Source organism: Apium graveolens, chromosome 5 (genome assembly GCF_009905375.1).
Source record: "Apium graveolens cultivar Ventura chromosome 5, ASM990537v1, whole genome shotgun sequence".
NCBI lineage: Eukaryota > Viridiplantae > Streptophyta > Magnoliopsida > Apiales > Apiaceae > Apium > Apium graveolens.
In genome coordinates, this window is record NC_133651.1 from 16,989,920 (window position 1) to 16,998,188 (window position 8,269).

The window sequence follows — 8,269 nt, forward strand, 5'->3', positions numbered from 1 at the left end:
ATAACTTGCAAACTCAACCTTCTGTTCCTCTCTCACCTTAACCAAAGCAAATGACTTCTTTATTTCCTTTAACCAAAAACTCGCTTCAATCGGACCCAAAGAACCCTTGAAGTCCGATGAATTCACCTCCTGAAAAGTCTTAAAAGTTACATGGGGGTTGGTCTGTCTTTGCTGTTGTTGAGTCAGGTGAACTGTTTGTTGAGCCAAGATCTGATGAATCTGGGCTACGGTTGGGTCTATGGGACCTGGATTTGCATTCTGGTTGTTGTTGTCTTGGTTGTTATTGTCGGTTTCTTCATTCTTGTTGGGAGAACGGGTATTTCTTTTGGGAGGCATTTTCTGTAAAGAATCAAACAACTTATTTAGCCTTTAAATCAAATCCTTTTTATGAAAAGTTTTTGTAAAACAGAAATATCTCTTTTTGAAAACAGTTGTAACAGTTGAACTAAGTAAATTGTATGCTCCTTTACAGAATGTAGACAGTTAAGGGGATAGGGTACATGGTATCACAAGAGTTATAACTGGTGCAGTAATGTAAAATGACAATGCTGGAAAAGGAAAGGTACTGATATATATAGATCAAAGTTTTGGTAGTACAAGCGTGAAAAACGCTTCAAAAGTAAAAGGGGTACAACATGCCTATATACTACTCAGTAGATCTAGTCTATAAATACAAACCAAAAGTCTGCTGATACACACTACACACTAATGTACATAATACAAACAACCACAACAACTCTGACTCAGCATCTCTGCCTCTGCATCTCTGTCTCTAGCTCCAAGGAAACTCTGGTCCACCAAGCCTCTCAAGATCATCCATCACCTCTCTGGCCCATCCCATAAGAGCATCAGGGCATGCATACTCACATGTAGCTCCATGCAGTCTAGCCTCAAGAATTGTCCGTGTCACATGAATCTCCTCTCGAAGCTCCCTCACACTCCTGTCAACATTTATAGTCCTCACTATATGTTGTAGCTCCTGAATCTGTGTCAACAGGGCCTCACGCTCCAAAAGAAGAGCCTCATACGAGAAATAAGGAACATGATGTGGAGTAGACTGAAATGGTGAACCCACAACTGAATGCCAAGTAGAATCTGAATCAGCAGGTGCGGGTCCTCGGATAGGTGGCCTCATTCTAGGAGGTGGAATAGCTCGTAGTGGTATAGTCTCTGTCATAATAGGAGGCAGTATAGCCAATACCGGTGGAAGAACAAGACGTGGATCAGATGACGGTTCTCCTATTGAAGGCTCATAATGATCAGCTGGTACTGGAATTGCTATCTGAAAATCATATCGCAAGATAAGAATCTCGAACCACAACGCGAATCATACTAACATCAATTATCTAGTCGCACTCAACCACTCGACGTTCTATCTTTCTATTCCTTACTTCTAATTCCTAACCCTCTACCCATTCCCGACAATATAGGCTTGTGTCACTAACTTATAACCTGTAGCTCTGATACCAAACCTGTGGCGCCCTCTGTTGAGTGGCATTTATGACGCTTTATAATGCTCTACTAAGCTTTGAATTGATGCCTTTGTACTTAAGATGTTAAGTGTTTTAACGTGTTTTCGAGTGTTTTTGCATTTCAGGCATTAATCTGTTAATCAGGTGAATTAGCATTGTTTTGGAGCTAATATAATGTCTAGGTGGTGTTGGAATAAAAGCTCATTGAAAGCCGGCTCGAAGCTGCAAGAAAAATAAAGAAGTCAGTTTTGGCAGAAGCCCAGCGCGCCCGCGCTGATTAAGCGCGCGCCCGCGCCAGAACTTCAGAGAGCCAGCGCGCCCGCGCTAATCAAGCGCGTGCCCGCGCTGATCAAGCGCGTGCCCGCGCTGATCAAGCGTGTGCCCGCGCTGATCAATCGCGCGCCCGCGCCGTGTCGGGATGCAGAATTTTGATTTTATTTTAATTCGATTTGGGAGACTTCTATGCTGCATGGGGCTGCTATATAAATAACTCTAGGTCTTTTTTAATAGGGAATCAATCCAGAGACATATCAAGGAGAGCGTAAGAAGACCGATTTAGCACGATTCAATGAAGACGAAGAAGATCTTATTTTTACTTGTGAACCTTTGTTTTAAGTTGTATTTGGATGCTAGTTTTCTTATTTGTTAACCTTAATCTTGTTTTGTACTTGGTTTTAATTATTCGTTATAAAGACTACGTTTATTATACCATGCTTTCCTCGGAACCCACGTTGATGATGAGTCTGATTATGGGCTAATCGTTATCGTGGGGTTCTAGCAGATTTATTTATGAATTTCTTTAGTTAAATTGTTAAATGCCTTAGTATGTGGTGATTGTATGATATTCTAGTATTGGTTGTGCGTATTCGTCTTATGAGCGTCGCGAACTTATAAGATAGTGTGTTAATTCTTAATGAAGCGAAAGTGAATTTAAGGATTTAGAACTTTCCATGCTAGCATAGGTTCATGTATTCGATATGCATGATTTGTAGGTAATATTAACCATCTTACTTGCCCTGTGTAATCTAGATAGATAACTTGTGCTTAAACCGTTATGTAGTCAAATTCTATAGACATATAGGGTCTCAATATAGTTGGTGTCTATTCAGCTTCTATCTCATTTGTGGACGTCTGGTAGTATGGTACTAGTGCAACGAAAGTTAGCGTTTAACAGTTTAGTGTTGTCTGATTAGTGTCATCACCATTGCATGCTAAGGTTAAGAACAATAAGGCTATTGAACGAAGTATTTAATGAAGTTAGAATCCCATGTTTGTTATATATATTAATTCAATTGATCTCATTCTCTTAGTTATAATTATTAGTTCATTCTTAGTATAAACAACCTTAGTTTGTCATCGTCATAGTATTGAATAATAACCCTACAGTGTTGCTTAAGTGCGTGAAATAATTAGTTAACCTATACAGTCTCTATGGGAATGAACTAGAAAAGATTCTATACTAATTGCGAACTCGTATACTTGCGTGTAGTATTAGCGCATGTTTAGCCACTAACAAGTTTTTGGCGCCGCTGCCAGGGACTGCAGTGTTAGTAGATAGTTTATGTGCTTTCCATCAGTGGTCGTTAAAGTTCATTGACTCGAACATTGTTACTTATCTATTTCCTTGTCTTATTTCAGGTACTCTAGCGAGGGTGTATGTATACTCGTTCGCGTACTCGTAAAAGAACACTGGATAAAGTCGAGGAAGAACTTGTGGTAGTTCGTAAGGAAGTTTTTGAGGAAGAAAATAAGGTAGAAGAAGAAAAGAAGGTAGAAGAAGAAAAGAAAGTTGAAGAACCGGCTTTAGTAGAGATGGGTGATCAAGCAGAAAATCCGAAGGCTTTGATGGACTATTCTCAGCCTAAGATTAATGACATTCAGTCAAGCATCATCAGACAAGCCATCAAGGCTAACACTTTTGAGATCAAGTCAAACATGATTCAGATGATACAGAACTCAGTTTAGTTTGGGGGTTCTCCTACTGAAGACCCCAACATGCACATCAGGGATTTCATCGAGATCTGCGACACTTTCAAATTCAATGATGTGACTGAAGATGCTATCAAACTACGCCTTTTCCCATTCTCCCTGAGGGACAAGGCTAAGTGTTGGTTACACTCCCTACCAGCAGGATCTATCACCACTTAGGAGGATCTCGCGCAAAAGTTTCTCACTAAATTCTTCCCCATGGCGAAGATTGCTGCAATCAGGAATGCTCTTACCCAGTATGCTCAGCAAACTGGGGAATCTCTGTGTGAGGTTTGGGATCGATATAAGGAGATGCTAAGGAAGTGCCCATACCATGGCATGCCTGATTGATTGATTATTAACTGTTTCTACAATGGATTGGGTGCTACTTCTAGACCCATGCTTGATGCAGCATCAAGAGGAGCCTTGTGGACTAAGAGCTATGATGAAGCTTATGAACTTATTGAACTGATGGCTGCTAATGAGTACCAGAATCCTTCCCAGAGACTGACTTACAGGGAAAGTCACAGGAATTCTGGAGTTGGACGCAGCAACTGCTATTACTGCCCAACTAAAGGCTTTGACGATGAAGGTGGACACTTTGGCTAATTATGGAGTTAATCAAATCGCCAGTGTCTATGAACTTTGTGCTGGTGCCCATAAAACTGATCAATGCACAATTTCTAGTGAATCAGCTCAGTTCGTGAGCAACTTCCAGCGATCGCAGCAACCAGTGCCAGCCACCTATCATCCCAACAACCGCAATCATCCTAATTTTAGTTGGAGAAATGCTAAGAATGTGGTTCAACAGCCTTATCATCACTACCCAGCTAAGCAGTACAACCCTCTGGTTTTCAGTAACCACAGTATGCACCTAGACAACAACTCCAGCTGCAACAAGCCAATGAAAAATCTGAATTAGAGGAGTTGAAGCTTATGTGCCAGAGTCAAGTTATTTCTATCAAGACCTTGGAAAATCAAATTGGGCAAATTGCCAATGACTTGCTAAATCATCAGCCTGGTACACTACCTAGTGACACTGAAGTGCCAGGAAAGAGGGAAGCTAAAGAATAGGTAAAGGCAATCACTTTAAGGTCTGGAAAGGTTGCGAATCATGAACAAACTCAAGAGTTGATTGAAGAAGCTGAGGCTGAGAAAGAAGTAGAGCAACAGGATAAAGAAGTGGAGCCAAGGAAGACTACTATTGAGCACACTTCGCCTGAGGGTAATATAGGGGAGAAACAGATTTATCTTCCACCGCCTTTTCCCAAGCGGCTATAGAAGAAAAAGCTGGACAAGCAATTTGAGAAGTTTCTGGAGGTGTTCAGGAAACTTCATATCAACATACCTTTCGCCGAGGCTCTTGAGCAGATGTCTAGTTATGCAAAGTTTATGAAAGGTATTCTCTCTCGGAAGGTGAAGCTAGATAATTTAGAGACAGTCGCTCTCATGGAGGAATGCAGTGTTGTGCTGCAACAGAAGTTGCCTCCGAAGCTTAAAGATCCAGGAAGCTTCAGTATTTTGTGCACTATTGGAAAAGGGTATTTTGACAGATGCTTATGTGACTTGGGAGCTAGCATCAATCTGATGCTCTTGTCAATCTTCAAGCAGTTGGACTTACCTGATCCCAAACCGACTTATATGACCTTGCAGTTGGTCGACCGTTCTATTACATATCCGAGAGGTATTATGGAGGATGTCTTGGTCAAGGTTGATAAACTCATCTTCCGTGCTGATTTCATAATTCTTGATTTTGAGGAGGATAAGAAGATTCCCATAATCTTGGGAAGACCTTTCCTGGAGACTGGCCGAACCTTGATAGATGTGCAGAAGGGTGAGCTCACAATGCGAGTTCTGGATCAGGATGCTACTTTTAATGTGTTCAATGCTATAAAATTTCCTACTAATAATGAGGAGTGTTTAAAGGTGGAGTTGGTCGATTCGGTGGTCACATCGGAACTTGATCAATTGCTAAGGTCCGATGCCTTAGAGAAAGCCTTTTTGGGGAATTCAGATAGTGAAGATGATGAAGGTGAAGAACAATTGCAATATTTGAATGCTTCTCCCTGGAAAAGGAAGATTTATATGCCTTTTGAATTTCTTGGAATGGAGTAATTGAACAAAGCTCCAAAATGCCTCAAGCCTTCTATTGAGGAAGCTCCCACTCTTGAGCTTAAGTCTTTACCTGAGCATTCGAGGTATGCATTTTTAGGTGATGTATCTACTCTTCCTGTTATTATTGTATCTGACCTTTCAGGTAGTGACGAGGAAAAGCTTTTGAGGATTTTGAGAGAGTTCAAATCAGCAATTGGATTGACTATAGCAGACATCAAGGGAATCAGCTCTTCGTATTGCATGCATAAAATTCTGATAGAGGAAGGTAGCAAGCCTACGGTTGAGCAGCAAAGAAGACTTAATCCTATCATGAAGGAAGTAGTGAAGAAGGAAATTCTTAAGTGGCTAGATGCAGGGATCATCTACCCTATTTATGATAGTTCATGGGTAAGCCCGGTTCAATGTGTGCCAAAGAAAGGTGGTATTACTGTGGTAGCAAATGAGAGAATGAGCTTATTCCTACAAGGACAGTCACGGGGTGGAGAGTTTGCATGAACTACAGGATGCTGAACAAAGCCACTAGGAAGGATCACTTCCCTTTGCCCTTTATTAATCAAACGCTCGACAGGTTGGCTAGTCATGAGTACTATTTTCTTCTGGATGGCTATTCGGGTTATAATCAGATTTGTATTACTCCAGAAGATCAGGAGAAAACTACCTTCACTTGTCCATTTGGTACTTTCGCCTTCAGACGAGTTTCTTTTGGTCTTTGTGGTGCACCAGCCACATTTCAGAGATGTATGATGACCATCTTTTCTGAAATGATTGTCCAGAATGTGGAGGTGTTCATGGATGACTTCTCAGCCTTTGGCTATTCTTTTGATGAATGCTTGCAAAACCTTGGACATGTTATCAAAAGGTGTGTTGAGACCAACCTATTTCTCAATTGGGAGAAATGTCACTTTATTGTGCGTCAGGGCATTATTCTCGGGCACAAGGTTTCTAGAAAAGGTCTAGAGGTGGACAAGGCCAAGGTAGGGGTCATTGAGAATCTTCCCCACCTATTTCTGTTAAGGGAATTCACAGTTTTCTTGGTCATGCGGGTTTCTACAGGAGTTTTATCAAAAACTTCTCAAAAATTTTAAAGCCTTTGTGCAGTCTGTTAGAGAAAGATGTTCCTTTCAAGTTTGATGACGAGTGCCTTGCAGCTTTTGAGACATTAAAGAAGAGTTTAATCACGGCACCGGTCATAACTACACCTGATTGGAATGAGCATTTTAAGATGATGTGTGATGCAAGTGACTATGCAGTTGGAGCAGTTCTTGGACAGAAGAAGAACAACATATTTCATGTGGTCTACTATACTAGTAAGACCCTAAATGGTGCTCAACTGAATTATACTACTACAGAGAAAGAGCTTTTAGCTATTGTCTATGGGTTTGAGAAATTTCGATCTTATCTACTTGGGATTAAGGTGACAGTTTTCATTGATCATGCTGCAATTCGATATCTCGTCTCAAAGAAGGACTCGAAGCCTAGATTGATTAGATGGGTTCTTTTGCTCCAATAATTTGAACTAGAGATCAAGGACAGAAAAGAAACTGAGAATCAAGTCGCGGATCATCTCTCGCGTTTAGAAAATCCTAATACTACTTCATTGGATAAGATATTGATAAATGAGTCTTTTCCCGACGAGCAGCTATTTGGAGTGCAAGAAGAAGAACCGTGGTTTGCATGAACTACCTTGTGAGTAATATCATGCTTCCCGACTTATCCTATGCTCAAAGGAAGAAGTTTCTACATGAAGTGGAGTGGTATATGTGGGATGAGCCATTTCTTTTTCGACAAGGAACTGACCAAATCATCAGGAGATGTATTCCTTACAGCGAAACGGGGGGGATCTTGCGAGATTGCCACTCGACGGCTTATGGAGGACATTATGGTGAAAAAAAGACAGCAACGTGCGTTCTTCAAGCAGGTTTCTTTTGGCTGACATTGTTTAAAGATGCTTATCAGTTCGTTTTAAAATGTGATTGATGTCAACATGTGGGCAATATGTCTAAGAGAGATGAGATGCCTCTTAATATTCTTCTCGAGGTTGAGGTCTTCGATGTTTGGGCAATTGACTTCATGGTGCCATTTGTCTCATCTTGTAATAATCAGTATATCTTGTTGGTGGTTGATTACATGTCAAAATGGGTTTAAGTTAAGGCGTTGCCAACGAACGATGCGAAAGTGGTGCTTAATTTTCTTCACAGGCAGATATTCACAAAGCTATGATGAAAAGGTATAATATGAATCATCATATTGCCACGGCTTATCATCCTCAGACAAATGGTCTAGCTGAGCTTTCTAACAGAGAGATCAAGCGCATTTTAGAGAAGGTTGTGTGTCCATCAAGGAAAGATTGGTCTTTGAAGCTTGATGAAGCTGTTTGGGCATATAGAACAGCATATAAGACTCCATTGGGAATGTCGCCGTTTCAGTTGGTTTATGGTAAGGGGTGTCATTTGCCTGCGGAGCTCGAACACAAGGCTTATTGGGCTTTGAAGAAATTGAATCTTGACTTGGATGCAGCTGAAAAGAAGAGGATGCTTCAATTAAATGAACTCAACGAGTTTTGACTTCACGCTTATGAGAACAACAAAATATATAAGGAGAAAGTCAAGAGGTGGCACGATTGGGGTTTAGTGCTCAAGTCATTTGTGCCGGGGCAACAAGTTCTTTTGTTCAACTCTCATCTCCGTCTTTTTCCAGGAAATTTTTTAGAATGA

At 40.9% G+C, this 8,269-nt stretch overlaps 1 non-coding gene across 1 annotated transcript; it reads right to left on the bottom strand.

The window, feature by feature from the left end:
* Window positions 1-3,674: 3,674 nt before the first annotated feature.
* LOC141662462 (small nucleolar RNA R71) lies at window positions 3,675-3,781 on the bottom strand. The gene has a single exon (XR_012550578.1). It is a non-coding gene; the product is annotated as a small nucleolar RNA R71 (small nucleolar RNA).
* Between the last annotated feature and the right edge of the window lie 4,488 nt (window positions 3,782-8,269).